Source organism: Camelus bactrianus, chromosome 5 (assembly GCF_048773025.1).
Source record: "Camelus bactrianus isolate YW-2024 breed Bactrian camel chromosome 5, ASM4877302v1, whole genome shotgun sequence".
In the NCBI taxonomy this organism is placed as follows: Eukaryota; Metazoa; Chordata; class Mammalia; order Artiodactyla; family Camelidae; genus Camelus; species Camelus bactrianus.
The window spans coordinates 7,862,434-7,886,105 of NC_133543.1; positions in this window are offsets into that span (position 1 = coordinate 7,862,434).

Below are 23,672 nucleotides of genomic sequence, written 5' to 3' on the forward strand. Positions count from 1 at the left end.
AAACCGGGTTGGAGCTACTACCTCCCCTTATATATGAATGGAGTGGAGTTTGCAACTGAAAAGAAACTTTGTGTTCCCAACAAGCTAGGTGAAGGACGGCTTTCACACACACTTATCTCTCAGAACTGAGCATGTGGAGAGACGTTCGTTCATCTAGCACAAAGGGAACGGGTTGCAGGAGAAACTTTTATTCTGGTTTCTCAGTCTGTTTCCTAGTGCCGGTTTGAAGTTCCTGCAGTTTTCACTGTAAAACCGAGTTGGAGCTAGTACCTCCCCATATATATGTATGGAGTGGAGTTTGCAACTGAAAAGAAACTTTGTGTTCCCAACAAACAAGGTGAAGGACGGCTTTCACACACACTTATCTCTCAGAACTGAGCATGTGGAGAGACGTTCGTTCATCTAGCACAAAGGGAACGGGTTGCAGGAGAAACTTTTATTCTGGTTTCTCAGTCTGTTTCCTAGTGCCGGTTTGAAGTTCCTGCAGTTTTCACTGTAAAACCGAGTTGGAGCTAGTACCTCCCCATATATATGTATGGAGTGGGGTTTGCAACTGAAAAGAAACTTTGTGTTCCCAACAAGCTAGGTGAAGGACGGCTTTCACACACACTTATCTCTCAGAACTGAGCATGTGGAGAGACGTTGGTTCATCTAGCACAAAGGGAACTGGTTGCAGGAGAAACTTTTACTCTGGTTTCTCAGTCTGTTTCCTAGTGCCGGTTTGAAGTTCCTGCAGTTTTCACTGTAAAACCGAGTTGGAGCAAGCACCTCCCCATATATATGTAAGGAGTGGGGTTTGCAACTGAAAAGAAACTTTGTGTTCCCAACAAGCTAGGTGAAGGACGGCTTTCACACACACTTATCTCTCAGAACTGAGCATGTGGAGAGACGTTCGTTCAACTAGCACAAAGGAAACGGGTTGCAGGAGAAACTTTTATTCTGGTTTCTCAGTCTGTTTCCTAGTGCCGGTTTGAAGTTCCTGCAGTTTTCACTGTAAAACCGAGTTGGAGCTAGTACCTCCCCATATATATGTATGGAGTGGAGTTTGCAACTGAAAAGAAACTTTGTGTTCCCAACAAGCTAGGTGAAGGACGGCTTTCACACACACTTATCTCTCAGAACTGAGCATGTGGAGAGACGTTCGTTCACCTAGCACAAAGGGAACGGGATGCAGGAGAAACTTTTACTCTGGTTTCTCAGTCTGTTTCCTAGTGCCGGTTTGAAGTTCCTGCAGTTTTCACTGTAAAACCGAGTTGGAGCTACTACCTCCCCATATATATGTATGGAGTGGAGTTTGCAACTGAAAAGAAACTTTGTGTTCCCAACAAACTAGGTGAAGGACGGCTTTCACACACACTTATCTCTCAGAACTGAGCATGTGGAGAGACGTTCGTTCATCTAGCACAAAGGGAACGGGTTGCAGGAGAAACTTTTACTCTGGTTTCTCAGTCTGTTTCCTAGTGCCGGTTTGAAGTTCCTGCAGTTTTCACTGTAAAACCGAGTTGGAGCTAGTACCTCCCCATATATATGTATGGAGTGGAGTTTGCAACTGAAAAGAAACTTTGTGTTCCCAACAAGCTAGGTGAAGGACGGCTTTCACACACACTTATCTCTCAGAACTGAGCATGTGGAGAGACGTTCGTTCACCTAGCACAAAGGGAACGGGTTGCAGGAGAAACTTTTACTCTGGTTTCTCAGTCTGTTTCCTAGTGCCGGTTTGAAGTTCCTGCAGTTTTCACTGTAAAACCGAGTTGGAGCTAGTACCTCCCCATATATATGTATGGAGTGGAGTTTGCAACTGAAAAGAAACTTTGTGTTCCCAACAAGCTAGGTGAAGGACGGCTTTCACACACACTTATCTCTCAGAACTGAGCATGTGGAGAGACGTTCGTTCATCTAGCACAAAGGGAACGGGTTGCAGGAGAAACTTTTACTCTGGTTTCTCAGTCTGTTTCCTAGTGCCGGTTTGAAGTTCCTGCAGTTTTCACTGTAAAACCGAGTTGGAGCTAGTACCTCCCCATATATATGTATGGAGTGGAGTTTGCAACTGAAAAGAAACTTTGTGTTCCCAACAAGCTAGGTGAAGGACGGCTTTCACACACACTTATCTCTCAGAACGGAGCATGTGGAGAGACGTTCGTTCACCTAGCACAAAGGGAACGGGTTGCAGGAGAAACTTTTACTCTGGTTTCTCAGTCTGTTTCCTAGTGCCGGTTTGAATTTCCTGCAGTTTTCACTGTAAAACCGATTTGGAGCTAGTACCTCCCCATATATATGTATGGAGTGGAGTTTGCAACTGAAAAGAAACTTTGTGTTCCCAACAAGCTAGGTGAAGGACGGCTTTCACACACACTTATCTCTCAGAACTGAGCATGTGGAGAGACGTTCGTTCATCTAGCACAAAGGGAACGGGTTGCAGGAGAAACTTTTACTCTGGTTTCTCAGTCTGTTTCCTAGTGCCGGTTTGAAGTTCCTGCAGTTTTCACTGTAAAACCGCTTTGGAGCTACTACCTCCCCATATATATGTATGGAGTGGAGTTTGCAACTGAAAAGAAACTTTGTGTTCCCAACAAGCTAGGTGAAGGACGGCTTTCACACACACTTATCTCTCAGAACTGAGCATGTGGAGAGACGTTCGTTCACCTAGCACAAAGGGAACGGGTTGCAGGAGAAACTTTTACTCTGGTTTCTCAGTCTGTTTCCTAGTGCCGGTTTGAAGTTCCTGCAGTTTTCACTGTAAAACCGAGTTGGAGCTAGTACCTCCCCATATATATGTATGGAGTGGAGTTTGCAACTGAAAAGAAACTTTGTGTTCCCAACAAGCTAGGTGAAGGACGGCTTTCACACACACTTATCTCTCAGAACTGAGCATGTGGAGAGACGTTCGTTCGTCTAGCACAAAGGGAACGGGTTGCAGGAGAAACTTTTACTCTGGTTTCTCAGTCTGTTTCCTAGTGCCGGTTTGAAGTTCCTGCAGTTTTCACTGTAAAACCGAGTTGGAGCTAGTACCTCCCCATATATATGTATGGAGTGGAGTTTGCAACTGAAAAGAAACTTTGTGTTCCCAACAAGCTAGGTGAAGGACGGCTTTCACACACACTTATCTCTCAGAACTGAGCATGTGGAGAGACGTTCGTTCACCTAGCACAAAGGGAACGGGTTGCAGGAGAAACTTTTACTCTGGTTTCTCAGTCTGTTTCCTAGTGCCGGTTTGAAGTTCCTGCAGTTTTCACTGTAAAACAGAGTTGGAGCTAGTACCTCCCCATATATATGTATGGAGTGGAGTTTGCAACTGAAAAGAAACTTTGTGTTCCCAACAAGCTAGGTGAAGGACGGCTTTCACACACACTTATCTCTCAGAACTGAGCATGTGGAGAGACGTTCGTTCATCTAGCACAAAGGGAACGGGTTGCAGGAGAAACTTTTACTCTGGTTTCTCAGTCTGTTTCCTAGTGCCGGTTGGAAGTTCCTGCAGTTTTCACTGTAAAACCGGGTTGGAGCTACTACCTCCCCTTATATATGTATGGAGTGGAGTTTGCAACTGAAAAGAAACTTTGTGTTCCCAACAAGCTAGGTGAAGGACGGCTTTCACACACACTTATCTCGCAGAACTGAGCATGTGGAGAGACGTTCGTTCATCTAGCACAAAGGGAACGGGTTGCAGGAGAAACTTTTACTCTGGTTTCTCAGTCTGTTTCCTAGTGCCGGTTTGAAGTTCCTGCAGTTTTCACTGTAAAACCGAGTTGGAGCTAGTACCTCCCCATATATATGTATGGAGTGGAGTTTGCAACTGAAAAGAAACTTTGTGTTCCCAACAAGCTAGGTGAAGGACGGCTTTCACACACACTTATCTCGCAGAACTGAGCATGTGGAGAGACGTTCGTTCATCTAGCACAAAGGGAACGGGTTGCAGGAGAAACTTTTACTCTGGTTTCTCAGTCTGTTTCCTAGTGCCGGTTTGAAGTTCCTGCAGTTTTCACTGTAAAACCGAGTTGGAGCTAGTACCTCCCCATATATATGTATGGAGTGGAGTTTGCAACTGAAAAGAAACTTTGTGTTCCCAACAAGCTAGGTGAAGGACGGCTTTCACACACACTTATCTCGCAGAACTGAGCATGTGGAGAGACGTTCGTTCATCTAGCACAAAGGGAACGGGTTGCAGGAGAAACTTTTACTCTGGTTTCTCAGTCTGTTTCCTAGTGCCGGTTTGAAGTTCCTGCAGTTTTCACTGTAAAACCTAGTTGGAGCTAGTACCACCCCATATATATGTATGGAGTGGAGTTTGCAACTGAAAAGAAACTTTGTGTTCCCAACAAGCTAGGTAAAAGACGGCTTTCACACACACATATCTCTCAGAACTGAGCATGTGGAGAGACGTTCGTTCATCTAGCACAAAGGGAACGGGTTGCAGGAGAAACTTTTACTCTGGTTTCTCAGTCTGTTTCCTAGTGCCGGTTTGAAGTTCCTGCAGTTTTCATTGTAAAACCGAGTTGGAGCTAGTACCTCCCCATATATATGTATGGAGTGGAGTTTGCAACTTAAAAGAAACTTTGTGTTCCCAACAAGCTAGGTGAAGGACGGCTTTCACACACACTTATCTCTCAGAACTGAGCATGTGGAGAGACGTTCGTTCATCTAGCACAAAGGGAACGGGTTGCAGGAGAAACTTTTACTCTGGTTTCTCAGTCTGTTTCCTAGTGCCGGTTTGAAGTTCCTGCAGTTTTCAATGTAAAACCGGGTTGGAGCTACTACCTCCCCTTATATATGTATGGAGTGGAGTTTGCAACTGAAAAGAAACTTTGTGTTCCCAACAAGCTAGGTGAAGGACGGCTTTCACACACACTTATCTCGCAGAACTGAGCATGTGGAGAGACGTTCGTTCATCTAGCACAAAGGGAACGGGTTGCAGGAGAAACTTTTACTCTGGTTTCTCAGTCTGTTTCCTAGTGCCGGTTTGAAGTTCCTGCAGTTTTCACTGTAAAACCGAGTTGGAGCTAGTACCTCCCCATATATATGTATGGAGTGGAGTTTGCAACTGAAAAGAAACTTTGTGTTCCCAACAAGCTAGGTGAAGGACGGCTTTCACACACACTTATCTCGCAGAACTGAGCATGTGGAGAGACGTTCGTTCATCTAGCACAAAGGGAACGGGTTGCAGGAGAAACTTTTACTCTGGTTTCTCAGTCTGTTTCCTAGTGCCGGTTTGAAGTTCCTGCAGTTTTCACTGTAAAACCGAGTTGGAGCTAGTACCACCCCATATATATGTATGGAGTGGAGTTTGCAACTTAAAAGAAACTTTGTGTTCCCAACAAGCTAGGTAAAGGACGGCTTTCACACACACTTATCTCTCAGAACTGAGCATGTGGAGAGACGTTCGTTCATCTAGCACAAAGGGAACGGGTTGCAGGAGAAACTTTTACTCTGGTTTCTCAGTCTGTTTCCTAGTGCCGGTTTGAAGTTCCTGCAGTTTTCACTGTAAAACCGAGTTGGAGCTAGTACCTCCCCATATATATGTATGGAGTGGAGTTTGCAACTTAAAAGAAACTTTGTGTTCCCAACAAGCTAGGTGAAGGACGGCTTTCACACACACTTATCTCTGAGAACTGAGCATGTGGAGAGACGTTCGTTCATCTAGCACAAAGGGAACGGGTTGCAGGAGAAACTTTTACTCTGGTTTCTCAGTCTGTTTCCTAGTGCGGGTTTGAAGTTCCTGCAGTTTTCACTGTAAAACCGAGTTGGAGCTAGTACCTCCCCATATATATGTATGGAGTGGAGTTTGCAACTGAAAAGAAACTTTGTGTTCCCAACAAGCTAGGTGAAGGACGGCTTTCACACACACTTATCTCTCAGAACTGAGCATGTGGAGAGACGTTCGTTCATCTAGCACAAAGGGAACGGGTTGCAGGAGAAACTTTTACTCTGGTTTCTCAGTCTGTTTCCTAGTGCCGGTTTGAAGTTCCTGCAGTTTTCACTGTAAAACCGAGTTGGAGCTAGTACCTCCCCATATATATGTATGCAGTGGAGTTTGCAACTGAAAAGAAACTTTGTGTTCCCAACAAGCTAGGTGAAGGACGGCTTTCACACACACTTATCTCTCAGAACTGAGCATGTGGAGAGACGTTCGTTCATCTAGCACAAAGGGAACGGGTTGCAGGAGAAACTTTTACTCTGGGTTCTCAGTCTGTTTCCTAGTGCCGGTTTGAAGTTCCTGCAGTTTTCACTGGAAAACCGGGTTGGAGCTACTACCTCCCCTTATATATGAATGGAGTGGAGTTTGCAACTGAAAAGAAACTTTGTGTTCCCAACAAGCTAGGTGAAGGACGGCTTTCACACACACTTATCTCTCAGAACTGAGCATGTGGAGAGACGTTCGTTCATCTAGCACAAAGGGAACGGGTTGCAGGAGAAACTTTTACTCTGGTTTCTCAGTCTGTTTCCTAGTGCCGGTTTGAAGTTCCTGCAGTTTTCACTGTAAAACCGAGTTGGAGCTAGTACCTCCCCATATATATGTATGGAGTGGAGTTTGCAACTGAAAAGAAACTTTGTGTTCCCAACAAGCTAGGTGAAGGACGGCTTTCACACACACTTATCTCTCAGAACTGAGCATGTGGAGAGACGTTCGTTCATCTAGCACAAAGGGAACTTGTTGCAGGAGAAACTTTTACTCTGGTTTCTCAGGCTGTTTCCTAGTGCCGGTTTGAAGTTCCTGCAGTTTTCACTGTAAAACCGAGTTGGAGCTAGTACCTCCCCATATATATGTATGGAGTGGAGTTTGCAACTGAAAAGAAACTTTGTGTTCCCAACAAGCTAGGTGAAGGACGGCTTTCACACACACTTATCTCTCAGAACTGAGCATGTGGAGAGACGTTCGTTCATCTAGCACAAAGGGAACGGGTTGCAGGAGAAACTTTTACTCTGGTTTCTCAGTCTGTTTCCTAGTGCCGGTTTGAAGTTCCTGCAGTTTTCACTGTAAAACCGAGTTGGAGCTAGTACCTCCCCATATATATGTATGGAGTGGAGTTTGCAACTGAAAAGAAACTTTGTGTTCCCAACAAGCTAGGTGAAGGACGGCTTTCACACACACTTATCTCTCAGAACGGAGCATGTGGAGAGACGTTCGTTCACCTAGCACAAAGGGAACGGGTTGCAGGAGAAACTTTTACTCTGGTTTCTCAGTCTGTTTCCTAGTGCCGGTTTGAATTTCCTGCAGTTTTCACTGTAAAACCGATTTGGAGCTAGTACCTCCCCATATATATGTATGGAGTGGAGTTTGCAACTGAAAAGAAACTTTGTGTTCCCAACAAGCTAGGTGAAGGACGGCTTTCACACACACTTATCTCTCAGAACTGAGCATGTGGAGAGACGTTCGTTCATCTAGCACAAAGGGAACGGGTTGCAGGAGAAACTTTTACTCTGGTTTCTCAGTCTGTTTCCTAGTGCCGGTTTGAAGTTCCTGCAGTTTTCACTGTAAAACCGGGTTGGAGCTACTGCCTCCCCATATATATGTATGGAGTGGAGTTTGCAACTGAAAAGAAACTTTGTGTTCCCAACAAGCTAGGTGAAGGACGGCTTTCACACACACTTATCTCTCAGAACTGAGCATGTGGAGAGACGTTCGTTCACCTAGCACAAAGGGAACGGGTTGCAGGAGAAACTTTTACTCTGGTTTCTCAGTCTGTTTCCTAGTGCCGGTTTGAAGTTCCTGCAGTTTTCACTGTAAAACCGAGTTGGAGCTAGTACCTCCCCATATATATGTATGGAGTGGAGTTTGCAACTGAAAAGAAACTTTGTGTTCCCAACAAGCTAGGTGAAGGACGGCTTTCACACACACTTATCTCTCAGAACTGAGCATGTGGAGAGACGTTCGTTCGTCTAGCACAAAGGGAACGGGTTGCAGGAGAAACTTTTACTCTGGTTTCTCAGTCTGTTTCCTAGTGCCGGTTTGAAGTTCCTGCAGTTTTCACTGTAAAACCGAGTTGGAGCTAGTACCTCCCCATATATATGTATGGAGTGGAGTTTGCAACTGAAAAGAAACTTTGTGTTCCCAACAAGCTAGGTGAAGGACGGCTTTCACACACACTTATCTCTCAGAACTGAGCATGTGGAGAGACGTTCGTTCACCTAGCACAAAGGGAACGGGTTGCAGGAGAAACTTTTACTCTGGTTTCTCAGTCTGTTTCCTAGTGCCGGTTTGAAGTTCCTGCAGTTTTCACTGTAAAACCGAGTTGGAGCTAGTACCTCCCCATATATATGTATGGAGTGGAGTTTGCAACTGAAAAGAAACTTTGTGTTCCCAACAAGCTAGGTGAAGGACGGCTTTCACACACACTTATCTCTCAGAACTGAGCATGTGGAGAGACGTTCGTTCATCTAGCACAAAGGGAACGGGTTGCAGGAGAAACTTTTACTCTGGTTTCTCAGTCTGTTTCCTAGTGCCGGTTTGAAGTTCCTGCAGTTTTCACTGTAAAACCGGGTTGGAGCTACTACCTCCCCTTATATATGTATGGAGTGGAGTTTGCAACTGAAAAGAAACTTTGTGTTCCCAACAAGCTAGGTGAAGGACGGCTTTCACACACACTTATCTCGCAGAACTGAGCATGTGGAGAGACGTTCGTTCATCTAGCACAAAGGGAACGGGTTGCAGGAGAAACTTTTACTCTGGTTTCTCAGGCTGTTTCCTAGTGCCGGTTTGAAGTTCCTGCAGTTTTCACTGTAAAACCGAGTTGGAGCTAGTACCTCCCCATATATATGTATGGAGTGGAGTTTGCAACTGAAAAGAAACTTTGTGTTCCCAACAAGCTAGGTGAAGGACGGCTTTCACACACACTTATCTCTCAGAACTGAGCATGTGGAGAGACGTTCGTTCATCTAGCACAAAGGGAACGGGTTGCAGGAGAAACTTTTACTCTGGTTTCTCAGTCTGTTTCCTAGTGCCGGTTTGAAGTTCCTGCAGTTTTCACTGTAAAACCGAGTTGGAGCTAGTACCTCCCCATATATATGTATGGAGTGGAGTTTGCAACTGAAAAGAAACTTTGTGTTCCCAACAAGCTAGGTGAAGGACGGCTTTCACACACACTTATCTCTCAGAACGGAGCATGTGGATAGACGTTCGTTCACCTAGCACAAAGGGAACGGGTTGCAGGAGAAACTTTTACTCTGGTTTCTCAGTCTGTTTCCTAGTGCCGGTTTGAATTTCCTGCAGTTTTCACAGTAAAACCGATTTGGAGCTAGTACCTCCCCATATATATGTATGGAGTGGAGTTTGCAACTGAAAAGAAACTTTGTGTTCCCAACAAGCTAGGTGAAGGACGGCTTTCACACACACTTATCTCTCAGAACTGAGCATGTGGAGAGACGTTCGTTCATCTAGCACAAAGGGAACGGGTTGCAGGAGAAACTTTTACTCTGGTTTCTCAGTCTGTTTCCTAGTGCCGGTTTGAAGTTCCTGCAGTTTTCACTGTAAAACCGGGTTGGAGCTACTGCCTCCCCATATATATGTATGGAGTGGAGTTTGCAACTGAAAAGAAACTTTGTGTTCCCAACAAGCTAGGTGAAGGACGGCTTTCACACACACTTATCTCTCAGAACTGAGCATGTGGAGAGACGTTCGTTCACCTAGCACAAAGGGAACGGGTTGCAGGAGAAACTTTTACTCTGGTTTCTCAGTCTGTTTCCTAGTGCCGGTTTGAAGTTCCTGCAGTTTTCACTGTAAAACCGAGTTGGAGCTAGTACCTCCCCATATATATGTATGGAGTGGAGTTTGCAACTGAAAAGAAACTTTGTGTTCCCAACAAGCTAGGTGAAGGACGGCTTTCACACACACTTATCTCTCAGAACTGAGCATGTGGAGAGACGTTCGTTCGTCTAGCACAAAGGGAACGGGTTGCAGGAGAAACTTTTACTCTGGTTTCTCAGTCTGTTTCCTAGTGCCGGTTTGAAGTTCCTGCAGTTTTCACTGTAAAACCGAGTTGGAGCTAGTACCTCCCCATATATATGTATGGAGTGGAGTTTGCAACTGAAAAGAAACTTTGTGTTCCCAACAAGCTAGGTGAAGGACGGCTTTCACACACACTTATCTCTCAGAACTGAGCATGTGGAGAGACGTTCGTTCACCTAGCACAAAGGGAACGGGTTGCAGGAGAAACTTTTACTCTGGTTTCTCAGTCTGTTTCCTAGTGCCGGTTTGAAGTTCCTGCAGTTTTCACTGTAAAACCGAGTTGGAGCTAGTACCTCCCCATATATATGTATGGAGTGGAGTTTGCAACTGAAAAGAAACTTTGTGTTCCCAACAAGCTAGGTGAAGGACGGCTTTCACACACACTTATCTCTCAGAACTGAGCATGTGGAGAGACGTTCGTTCATCTAGCACAAAGGGAACGGGTTGCAGGAGAAACTTTTACTCTGGTTTCTCAGTCTGTTTCCTAGTGCCGGTTTGAAGTTCCTGCAGTTTTCACTGTAAAACCGGGATGGAGCTACTACCTCCCCTTATATATGTATGGAGTGGAGTTTGCAACTGAAAAGAAACTTTGTGTTCCCAACAAGCTAGGTGAAGGACGGCTTTCACACACACTTATCTCGCAGAACTGAGCATGTGGAGAGACGTTCGTTCATCTAGCACAAAGGGAACGGGTTGCAGGAGAAACTTTTACTCTGGTTTCTCAGTCTGTTTCCTAGTGCCGGTTTGAAGTTCCTGCAGTTTTCACTGTAAAACCGAGTTGGAGCTAGTACCTCCCCATATATATGTATGGAGTGGAGTTTGCAACTGAAAAGAAACTTTGTGTTCCCAACAAGCTAGGTGAAGGACGGCTTTCACACACACTTATCTCGCAGAACTGAGCATGTGGAGAGACGTTCGTTCATCTAGCACAAAGGGAACGGGTTGCAGGAGAAACCTTTACTCTGGTTTCTCAGTCTGTTTCCTAGTGCCGGTTTGAAGTTCCTGCAGTTTTCACTGTAAAACCTAGTTGGAGCTAGTACCACCCCATATATATGTATGGAGTGGAGTTTGCAACTGAAAAGAAACTTTGTGTTCCCAACAAGCTAGGTAAAAGACGGCTTTCACACACACATATCTCTCAGAACTGAGCATGTGGAGAGACGTTCGTTCATCTAGCACAAAGGGAACGGGTTGCAGGAGAAACTTTTACTCTGGTTTCTCAGTCTGTTTCCTAGTGCCGGTTTGAAGTTCCTGCAGTTTTCATTGTAAAACCGAGTTGGAGCTAGTACCTCCCCATATATATGTATGGAGTGGAGTTTGCAACTTAAAAGAAACTTTGTGTTCCCAACAAGCTAGGTGAAGGACGGCTTTCACACACACTTATCTCTCAGAACTGAGCATGTGGAGAGACGTTCGTTCATCTAGCACAAAGGGAACGGGTTGCAGGAGAAACTTTTACTCTGGTTTCTCAGTCTGTTTCCTAGTGCCGGTTTGAAGATCCTGCAGTATTCAATGTAAAACCGGGTTGGAGCTTCTACCTCCCCTTATATATGTATGGAGTGGAGTTTGCAACTGAAAAGAAACTTTGTGTTCCCAACAAGCTAGGTGAAGGACGGCTTTCACACACACTTATCTCGCAGAACTGAGCATGTGGAGAGACGTTCGTTCATCTAGCACAAAGGGAACGGGTTGCAGGAGAAACTTTTACTCTGGTTTCTCAGTCTGTTTCCTAGTGCCGGTTTGAAGTTCCTGCAGTTTTCACTGTAAAACCGAGTTGGAGCTAGTACCTCCCCATATATATGTATGGAGTGGAGTTTGCAACTGAAAAGAAACTTTGTGTTCCCAACAAGCTAGGTGAAGGACGGCTTTCACACACACTTATCTCGCAGAACTGAGCATGTGGAGAGACGTTCGTTCATCTAGCACAAAGGGAACGGGTTGCAGGAGAAACTTTTACTCTGGTTTCTCAGTCTGTTTCCTAGTGCCGGTTTGAAGTTCCTGCAGTTTTCACTGTAAAACCGAGTTGGAGCTAGTACGACCCCATATATATGTATGGAGTGGAGTTTGCAACTTAAAAGAAACTTTGTGTTCCCAACAAGCTAGGTAAAGGACGGCTTTCACACACACTTATCTCTCAGAACTGAGCATGTGGAGAGACGTTCGTTCATCTAGCACAAAGGGAACGGGTTGCAGGAGAAACTTTTACTCTGGTTTCTCAGTCTGTTTCCTAGTGCCGGTTTGAAGTTCCTGCAGTTTTCACTGTAAAACCGAGTTGGAGCTAGTACCTCCCCATATATATGTATGGAGTGGAGTTTGCAACTGAAAAGAAACTTTGTGTTCCCAACAAGCTAGGTGAAGGACGGTTTTCACACACACTTATCTCTGAGAACTGAGCATGTGGAGAGACGTTCGTTCATCTAGCACAAAGGGAACGGGTTGCAGGAGAAACTTTTACTCTGGTTTCTCAGTCTGTTTCCTAGTGCGGGTTTGAAGTTCCTGCAGTTTTCACTGTAAAACCGAGTTGGAGCTAGTACCTCCCCATATATATGTATGGAGTGGAGTTTGCAACTGAAAAGAAACTTTGTGTTCCCAACAAGCTAGGTGAAGGACGGCTTTCACACACACTTATCTCTCAGAACTGAGCATGTGGAGAGACGTTCGTTCATCTAGCACAAAGGGAACGGGTTGCAGGAGAAACTTTTACTCTGGTTTCTCAGTCTGTTTCCTAGTGCCGGTTTGAAGTTCCTGCAGTTTTCACTGTAAAACCGAGTTGGAGCTAGTACCTCCCCATATATATGTATGCAGTGGAGTTTGCAACTGAAAAGAAACTTTGTGTTCCCAACAAGCTAGGTGAAGGACGGCTTTCACACACACTTATCTCTCAGAACTGAGCATGTGGAGAGACGTTCGTTCATCTAGCACAAAGGGAACGGGTTGCAGGAGAAACTTTTACTCTGGGTTCTCAGTCTGTTTCCTAGTGCCGGTTTGAAGTTCCTGCAGTTTTCACTGGAAAACCGGGTTGGAGCTACTACCTCCCCTTATATATGAATGGAGTGGAGTTTGCAACTGAAAAGAAACTTTGTGTTCCCAACAAGCTAGGTGAAGGACGGCTTTCACACACACTTATCTCTCAGAACTGAGCATGTGGAGAGACGTTCGTTCATCTAGCACAAAGGGAACGGGTTGCAGGAGAAACTTTTACTCTGGTTTCTCAGTCTGTTTCCTAGTGCCGGTTTGAAGTTCCTGCAGTTTTCACTGTAAAACCGAGTTGGAGCTAGTACCTCCCCATATATATGTATGGAGTGGAGTTTGCAACTGAAAAGAAACTTTGTGTTCCCAACAAGCTAGGTGAAGGACGGCTTTCACACACACTTATCTCTCAGAACTGAGCATGTGGAGAGACGTTCGTTCATCTAGCACAAAGGGAACTTGTTGCAGGAGAAACTTTTACTCTGGTTTCTCAGGCTGTTTCCTAGTGCCGGTTTGAAGTTCCTGCAGTTTTCACTGTAAAACCGAGTTGGAGCTAGTACCTCCCCATATATATGTATGGAGTGGAGTTTGCAACTGAAAAGAAACTTTGTGTTCCCAACAAGCTAGGTGAAGGACGGCTTTCACACACACTTATCTCACAGAACTGAGCATGTGGAGAGACGTTCGTTCACCTAGCACAAAGGGAACGGGTTGCAGGAGAAACTTTTACTCTGGTTTCTCAGTCTGTTTCCTAGTGCCGGTTTGAAGTTCCTGCAGTTTTCACTGTAAAACCGAGTTGGAGCTAGTACCTCCCCATATATATGTATGGAGTGGAGTTTGCAACTGAAAGGAAACTTTGTGTTCCCAACAAGCTAGGTGAAGGACGGCTTTCACACACACTTATCTCTCAGAACTGAGCATGTGGAGAGACGTTCGTTCATCTAGCACAAAGGGAACGGGTTGCAGGAGAAACTTTTATTCTGGTTTCTCAGTCTGTTTCCTAGTGCCGGTTTGAAGTTCCTGCAGTTTTCACTGTAAAACCGAGTTGGAGCTAGTACCTCCCCATATATATGTATGGAGTGGAGTTTGCAACTGAAAAGAAACTTTGTGTTCCCAACAAACTAGGTGAAGGACGGCTTTCACACACACTTATCTCTCAGAACTGAGCATGTGGAGAGACGTTCGTTCATCTAGCACAAAGGGAACGGGTTGCAGGAGAAACTTTTATTCTGGTTTCTCAGTCTGTTTCCTAGTGCCGGTTTGAAGTTCCTGCAGTTTTCACTGTAAAACCGAGTTGGAGCTAGTACCTCCCCATATATATGTATGGAGTGGGGTTTGCAACTGAAAAGAAACTTTGTGTTCCCAACAAGCTAGGTGAAGGACGGCTTTCACACACACTTATCTCTCAGAACTGAGCATGTGGAGAGACGTTCGTTCATCTAGCACAAAGGGAACGGGTTGCAGGAGAAACTTTTACTCTGGTTTCTCAGTCTGTTTCCTAGTGCCGGTTTGAAGTTCCTGCAGTTTTCACTGTAAAACCGAGTTGGAGCTAGTACCTCCCCATATATATGTATGCAGTGGAGTTTGCAAGTGAAAAGAAACTTTGTGTTCCCAACAAGCTAGGTGAAGGACGGCTTTCACACACACTTATCTCTCAGAACTGAGCATGTGGAGAGACGTTCGTTCATCTAGCACAAAGGGAACGGGTTGCAGGAGACACTTTTACTCTGGGTTCTCAGTCTGTTTCCTAGTGCCGGTTTGAAGTTCCTGCAGTTTTCACTGGAAAACCGGGTTGGAGCTACTACCTCCCCTTATATATGAATGGAGTGGAGTTTGCAACTGAAAAGAAACTTTGTGTTCCCAACAAGCTAGGTGAAGGACGGCTTTCACACACACTTATCTCTCAGAACTGAGCATGTGGAGAGACGTTCGTTCATCTAGCACAAAGGGAACGGGTTGCAGGAGAAACTTTTACTCTGGTTTCTCAGTCTGTTTCCTAGTGCCGGTTTGAAGTTCCTGCAGTTTTCACTGTAAAACCGAGTTGGAGCTAGTACCTCCCCATATATATGTATGGAGTGGAGTTTGCAACTGAAAAGAAACTTTGTGTTCCCAACAAGCTAGGTGAAGGACGGCTTTCACACACACTTATCTCTCAGAACTGAGCATGTGGAGAGACGTTCGTTCATCTAGCACAAAGGGAACTTGTTGCAGGAGAAACTTTTACTCTGGTTTCTCAGGCTGTTTCCTAGTGCCGGTTTGAAGTTCCTGCAGTTTTCACTGTAAAACCGAGTTGGAGCTAGTACCTCCCCATATATATGTATGGAGTGGATTTTGCAACTGAAAAGAAACTTTGTGTTCCCAACAAGCTAGGTGAAGGACGGCTTTCACACACACTTATCTCTCAGAACTGAGCATGTGGAGAGACGTTCGTTCACCTAGCACAAAGGGAACGGGTTGCAGGAGAAACTTTTACTCTGGTTTCTCAGTCTGTTTCCTAGTGCCGGTTTGAAGTTCCTGCAGTTTTCACTGTAAAACCGAGTTGGAGCTAGTACCTCCCCATATATATGTATGGAGTGGAGTTTGCAACTGAAAAGAAACTTTGTGTTCCCAACAAGCTAGGTGAAGGACGGCTTTCACACACACTTATCTCTCAGAACTGAGCATGTGGAGAGACGTTCGTTCATCTAGCACAAAGGGAACGGTTTGCAGGAGAAACTTTTATTCTGGTTTCTCAGTCTGTTTCCTAGTGCCGGTTTGAAGTTCCTGCAGTTTTCACTGTAAAACCGAGTTGGAGCTAGTACCTCCCCATATATATGTATGGAGTGGAGTTTGCAACTGAAAAGAAACTTTGTGTTCCCAACAAACTAGGTGAAGGACGGCTTTCACACACACTTAATTCTCAGAACTGAGCATGTGGAGAGACGTTCGTTCATCTAGCACAAAGGGATCGGGTTGCAGGAGAAACTTTTATTCTGGTTTCTCAGTCTGTTTCCTAGTGCCGGTTTGAAGTTCCTGCAGTTTTCACTGTAAAACCGAGTTGGAGCTAGTACCTCCCCATATATATGTATGGAGTGGGGTTTGCAACTGAAAAGAAACTTTGTGTTCCCAACAAGCTAGGTGAAGGACGGCTTTCACACACACTTATCTCTCAGAACTGAGCATGTGGAGAGACGTTGGTTCATCTAGCACAAAGGGAACGGGTTGCAGGAGAAACTTTTACTCTGGTTTCTCAGTCTGTTTCCTAGTGCCGGTTTGAAGTTCCTGCAGTTTTCACTGTAAAACCGAGTTGGAGCAAGCACCTCCCCATATATATGTAAGGAGTGGGGTTTGCAACTGAAAAGAAACTTTGTGTTCCCAACAAGCTAGGTGAAGGACGGCTTTCACACACACTTATCTCTCAGAACTGAGCATGTGGAGAGACGTTCGTTCAACTAGCACAAAGGAAACGGGTTGCAGGAGAAACTTTTATTCTGGTTTCTCAGTCTGTTTCCTAGTGCCGGTTTGAAGTTCCTGCAGTTTTCAGTGTAAAACCGAGTTGGAGCTAGTACCTCCCCATATATATGTATGGAGTGGAGTTTGCAACTGAAAAGAAACTTTGTGTTCCCAACAAGCTAGGTGAAGGACGGCTTTCACACACACTTATCTCTCAGAACTGAGCATGTGGAGAGACTTTCGTTCATCTAGCACAAAGGGAACGGGTTGCAGGAGAAACTTTTACTCTGGTTTCTCAGTCTGTTTCCTAGTGCCGGTTTGAAGTTCCTGCAGTTTTCACTGTAAAACCGGGTTGGAGCTACTACCTCCCCTTATATATGAATGGAGTGGAGTTTGCAACTGAAAAGAAACTTTGTGTTCCCAACAAGCTAGGTGAAGGACGGCTTTCACACACACTTATCTCTCAGAACTGAGCATGTGGAGAGACGTTCGTTCATCTAGCACAAAGGGAACGGGTTGCAGGAGAAACTTTTACTCTGGTTTCTCAGTCTGTTTCCTAGTGCCGGTTTGAAGTTCCTGCAGTTTTCACTGTAAAACCGAGTTGGAGCTAGTACCTCCCCATATATATGTATGGAGTGGAGTTTGCAACTGAAAAGAAACTTTGTGTTCCCAACAAGCTAGGTGAAGGACGGCTTTCACACACACTTATCTCTCAGAACTGAGCATGTGGAGAGACGTTCGTTCACCTAGCACAAAGGGAACGGGTTGCAGGAGAAACTTTTACTCTGGTTTCTCAGTCTGTTTCCTAGTGCCGGTTTGAAGTTCCTGCAGTTTTCACTGTAAAACCGAGTTGGAGCTAGTACCTCCCCATATATATGTATGGAGTGGAGTTTGCAACTGAAAAGAAACTTTGTGTTCCCAACAAGCTAGGTGAAGGACGGCTTTCACACACACTTATCTCTCAGAACTGAGCATGTGGAGAGACGTTCGTTCATCTAGCACAAAGGGAACGGGTTGCAGGAGAAACTTTTACTCTGGTTTCTCAGTCTGTTTCCTAGTGCCGGTTTGAAGTTCCTGCAGTTTTCACTGTAAAACCGAGTTGGAGCTAGTACCTCCCCATATATATGTATGGAGTGGAGTTTGCAACTGAAAAGAAACTTTGTGTTCCCAACAAGCTAGGTGAAGGACGGCTTTCACACACACTTATCTCTCAGAACGGAGCATGTGGAGAGACGTTCGTTCACCTAGCACAAAGGGAACGGGTTGCAGGAGAAACTTTTACTCTGGTTTCTCAGTCTGTTTCCTAGTGCCGGTTTGAATTTCCTGCAGTTTTCACTGTAAAACCGATTTGGAGCTAGTACCTCCCCATATATATGTATGGAGTGGAGTTTGCAACTGAAAAGAAACTTTGTGTTCCCAACAAGCTAGGTGAAGGACGGCTTTCACACACACTTATCTCTCAGAACTGAGCATGTGGAGAGACGTTCGTTCATCTAGCACAAAGGGAACGGGTTGCAGGAGAAACTTTTATTCTGGTTTCTCAGTCTGTTTCCTAGTGCCGGTTTGAAGTTCCTGCAGTTTTCACTGTAAAACCGAGTTGGAGCTAGTACCTCCCCTTATATATGAATGGAGTGGAGTTTGCAACTGAAAAGAAACTTTGTGTTCCCAACAAGCTAGGTGAAGGACGGCTTTCACACACACTTATCTCTCAGAACTGAGCATGTGGAGAGACGTTCGTTCATCTAGCACAAAGGGAACGGGTTGCAGGAGAAACTTTTACTCTGGTTTCTCAGTCTGTTTCCTAGTGCCGGTTTGAAGTTCCTGCAGTTTTCACTGTAAAACCGAGTTGGAGCTAGTACCTCCCCATATATATGTATGGAGTGGAGTTTGCAACTGAAAAGAAACTTTGTGTTCCCAACAAGCTAGGTGAAGGACGGCTTTCACACACACTTATCTCTCAGAACTGAGCATGTGGAGAGACGTTCGTTCATCTAGCACAAAGGGAACTTGTTGCAGGAGAAACTTTTACTCTGGTTTCTCAGGCTGTTTCCTAGTGCCGGTTTGAAGTTCCTGCAGTTTTCACTGTAAAACCGAGTTGGAGCTAGTACCTCCCCATATATATGTATGGAGTGGATTTTGCAACTGAAAAGAAACTTTGTGTTCCCAACAAGCTAGGTGAAGGACGGCTTTCACACACACTTATCTCTCAGAACTGAGCATGTGGAGAGACGTTCGTTCACCTAGCACAAAGGGAACGGGTTGCAGGAGAAACTTTTACTCTGGTTTCTCAGTCTGTTTCCTAGTGCCGGTTTGAAGTTCCTGCAGTTTTCACTGTAAAACCGAGTTGGAGCTAGTACCTCCCCATATATATGTATGGAGTGGAGTTTGCAACTGAAAAGAAACTTTGTGTTCCCAACAAGCTAGGTGAAGGACGGCTTTCACACACACTTATCTCTCAGAACTGAGCATGTGGAGAGACGTTCGTTCATCTAGCACAAAGGGAACGGGTTGCAGGAGAAACTTTTATTCTGGTTTCTCAGTCTGTTTCCTAGTGCCGGTTTGAAGTTCCTGCAGTTTTCACTGTAAAACCGAGTTGGAGCTAGTACCTCCCCATATATATGTATGGAGTGGAGTTTGCAACTGAAAAGAAACTTTGTGTTCCCAACAAACTAGGTGAAGGACGGCTTTCACACACACTTATCTCTCAGAACTGAGCATGTGGAGAGACGTTCGTTCATCTAGCACAAAGGGAACGGGTTGCAGCAGAAACTTTTATTCTGGTTTCTCAGTCTGTTTCCTAGTGCCGGTTTGAAGTTCCTGCAGTTTTCACTGTAAAACCGAGTTGGAGCTAGTACCTCCCCATATATATGTATGGAGTGGGGTTTGCAACTGAAAAGAAACTTTGTGTTCCCAACAAGCTAGGTGAAGGACGGCTTTCACACACACTTATCTCTCAGAACTGAGCATGTGGAGAGACGTTGGTTCATCTAGCACAAAGGGAACGGGTTGCAGGAGAAACTTTTACTCTGGTTTCTCAGTCTGTTTCCTAGTGCCGGTTTGAAGTTCCTGCAGTTTTCACTGTAAAACCGAGTTGGAGCAAGCACCTCCCCATATATATGTAAGGAGTGGGGTTTGCAACTGAAAAGAAACTTTGTGTTCCCAACAAGCTAGGTGAAGGACGGCTTTCACACACACATATCTCTCAGAACTGAGCATGTGGAGAGACGTTCGTTCAACTAGCACAAAGGAAACGGGTTGCAGGAGAAACTTTTATTCTGGTTTCTCAGTCTGTTTCCTAGTGCCGGTTTGAAGTTCCTGCAGTTTTCAGTGTAAAACCGAGTTGGAGCTAGTACCTCCCCATATATATGTATGGAGTGGAGTTTGCAACTGAAAAGAAACTTTGTGTTCCCAACAAGCTAGGTGAAGGACGGCTTTCACACACACTTATCTCTCAGAACTGAGCATGTGGAGAGACGTTCGTTCATCTAGCACAAAGGGAACGGGTTGCAGGAGAAACTTTTACTCTGGTTTCTCAGTCTGTTTCCTAGTGCCGGTTTGAAGTTCCTGCAGTTTTCACTGTAAAACCGGGTTGGAGCTACTACCTCCCCTTATATATGAATGGAGTGGAGTTTGCAACTGAAAAGAAACTTTGTGTTCCCAACAAGCTAGGTGAAGGACGGCTTTCACACACACTTATCTCTCAGAACTGAGCATGTGGAGAGACGTTCGTTCATCTAGCACAAAGGGAACGGGTTGCAGGAGAAACTTTTACTCTGGTTTCTCAGTCTGTTTCCTAGTGCCGGTTTGAAGTTCCTGCAGTTTTCACTGTAAAACCGAGTTGGAGCTAGTACCTCCCCATATATATGTATGGAGTGGAGTTTGCAACTGAAAAGAAACTTTGTGTTCCCAACAAGCTAGGTGAAGGACGGCTTTCACACACACTTATCTCTCAGAACTGAGCATGTGGAGAGACGTTCGTTCACCTAGCACAAAGGGAACGGGTTGCAGGAGAAACTTTTACTCTGGTTTCTCAGTCTGTTTCCTAGTGCCGGTTTGAAGTTCCTGCAGTTTTCACTGTAAAACCGAGTTGGAGCTAGTACCTCCCCATATATATGTATGGAGTGGAGTTTGCAACTGAAAAGAAACTTTGTGTTCCCAACAAGCTAGGTGAAGGACGGCTTTCACACACACTTATCTCTCAGAACTGAGCATGTGGAGAGACGTTCGTTCATCTAGCACAAAGGGAACGGGTTGCAGGAGAAACTTTTACTCTGGTTTCTCAGTCTGTTTCCTAGTGCCGGTTTGAAGTTCCTGCAGTTTTCACTGTAAAACCGAGTTGGAGCTAGTACCTCCCCATATATATGTATGGAGTGGAGTTTGCAACTGAAAAGAAACTTTGTGTTCCCAACAAGCTAGGTGAAGGACGGCTTTCACACACACTTATCTCTCAGAACTGAGCATGTGGAGAGACGTTCGTTCATCTAGCACAAAGGGAACGGGTTGCAGGAGAAACTTTTACTCTGGTTTCTCAGTCTGTTTCCTAGTGCCGGTTTGAAGTTCCTGCAGTTTTCACTGTAAAACCGGGTTGGAGCTACTGCCTCCCCATATATATGTATGGAGTGGAGTTTGCAACTGAAAAGAAACTTTGTGTTCCCAACAAGCTAGGTGAAGGACGGCTTTCACACACACTTATCTCTCAGAACTGAGCATGTGGAGAGACGTTCGTTCACCTAGCACAAAGGGAACGGGTTGCAGGAAAAACTTTTACTCTGGTTTCTCAGTCTGTTTCCTAGTGCCGGTTTGAAGTTCCTGCAGATTTCACTGTAAAACCGAGTTGGAGCTAGTACCTCCCCATATATATGTATGGAGTGGAGTTTGCAACTGAAAAGAAACTTTGTGTTCCCAACAAGCTAGGTGAAGGACGGCTTTCACACACACTTATCTCTCAGAACTGAGCATGTGGAGAGACGTTCGTTCATCTAGCACAAAGGGAACGGGTTGCAGGAGAAACTTTTACTCTGGTTTCTCAGTCTGTTTCCTAGTGCCGGTTTGAAGTTCCTGCAGTTTTCACTGTAAAACAGAGTTGGAGCTAGTACCTCCCCATATATATGTATGGAGTGGAGTTTGCAACTGAAAAGAAACTTTGTGTTCCCAACAAGCTAGGTGAAGGACGGCTTTCACACACACTTATCTCTCAGAACTGAGCATGTGGAGAGACGTTCGTTCATCTAGCACAAAGGGAACGGGTTGCAGGAGAAACTTTTACTCTGGTTTCTCAGTCTGTTTCCTAGTGCCGGTTTGAAGTTCCTGCAGTTTTCACTGTAAAACCGGGTTGGAGCTACTACCTCCCCTTATATATGTATGGAGTGGAGTTTGCAACTGAAAAGAAACTTTGTGTTCCCAACAAGCTAGGTGAAGGACGGCTTTCACACACACTTATCTCTCAGAACTGAGCATGTGGAGAGACGTTCGTTCATCTAGCACAAAGGGAACGGGTTGCAGGAGAAACTTTTACTCTGGTTTCTCAGTCTGTTTCCTAGTGCCGGTTTGAAGTTCCTGCAGTTTTCACTGTAAAACCGAGTTGGAGCTAGTACCTCCCCATATATATGTATGGAGTGGAGTTTGCAACTGAAAAGAAACTTTGTGTTCCCAACAAGCTAGGTGAAGGACGGCTTTCACACACACTTATCTCTCAGAACGGAGCATGTGGAGAGACGTTCGTTCACCTAGCACAAAGGGAACGGGTTGCAGGAGAAACTTTTACTCTGGTTTCTCAGTCTGTTTCCTAGTGCCGGTTTGAATTTCCTGCAGTTTTCACTGTAAAACCGATTTGGAGCTAGTACCTCCCCATATATATGTATGGAGTGGAGTTTGCAACTGAAAAGAAACTTTGTGTTCCCTACAAGCTAGGTGAAGGACGGCTTTCACACACACTTATCTCTCAGAACTGAGCATGTGGAGAGACGTTCGTTCATCTAGCACAAAGGGAACGGGTTGCAGGAGAAACTTTTATTCTGGTTTCTCAGTCTGTTTCCTAGTGCCGGTTTGAAGTTCCTGCAGTTTTCACTGTAAAACCGAGTTGGAGCTAGTACCTCCCCTTATATATGAATGGAGTGGAGTTTGCAACTGAAAAGAAACTTTGTGTTCCCAACAAGCTAGGTGAAGGACGGCTTTCACACACACTTATCTCTCAGAACTGAGCATGTGGAGAGACGTTCGTTCATCTAGCACAAAGGGAACGGGTTGCAGGAGAAACTTTTACTCTGGTTTCTCAGTCTGTTTCCTAGTGCCGGTTTGAAGTTCCTGCAGTTTTCACTGTAAAACCGAGTTGGAGCTAGTACCTCCCCATATATATGTATGGAGTGGAGTTTGCAACTGAAAAGAAACTTTGTGTTCCCAACAAGCTAGGTGAAGGACGGCTTTCACACACACTTATCTCTCAGAACTGAGCATGTGGAGAGACGTTCGTTCATCTAGCACAAAGGGAACTTGTTGCAGGAGAAACTTTTACTCTGGTTTCTCAGGCTGTTTCCTAGTGCCGGTTTGAAGTTCCTGCAGTTTTCACTGTAAAACCGAGTTGGAGCTAGTACCTCCCCATATATATGTATGGAGTGGATTTTGCAACTGAAAAGAAACTTTGTGTTCCCAACAAGCTAGGTGAAGGACGGCTTTCACACACACTTATCTCTCAGAACTGAGCATGTGGAGAGACGTTCGTTCACCTAGCACAAAGGGAACGGGTTGCAGGAGAAACTTTTACTCTGGTTTCTCAGTCTGTTTCCTAGTGCCGGTTTGAAGTTCCTGCAGTTTTCACTGTAAAACCGAGTTGGAGCTAGTACCTCCCCATATATATGTATGGAGTGGAGTTTGCAACTGAAAAGAAACTTTGTGTTCCCAACAAGCTAGGTGAAGGACGGCTTTCACACACACTTATCTCTCAGAACTGAGCATGTGGAGAGACGTTCGTTCATCTAGCACAAAGGGAACGGGTTGCAGGAGAAACTTTTATTCTGGTTTCTCAGTCTGTTTCCTAGTGCCGGTTTGAAGTTCCTGCAGTTTTCACTGTAAAACCGAGTTGGAGCTAGTACCTCCCCATATATATGTATGGAGTGGAGTTTGCAACTGAAAAGAAACTTTGTGTTCCCAACAAACTAGGTGAAGGACGGCTTTCACACACACTTATCTCTCAGAACTGAGCATGTGGAGAGACGTTCGTTCATCTAGCACAAAGGGAACGGGTTGCAGCAGAAACTTTTATTCTGGTTTCTCAGTCTGTTTCCTAGTGCCGGTTTGAAGTTCCTGCAGTTTTCACTGTAAAACCGAGTTGGAGCTA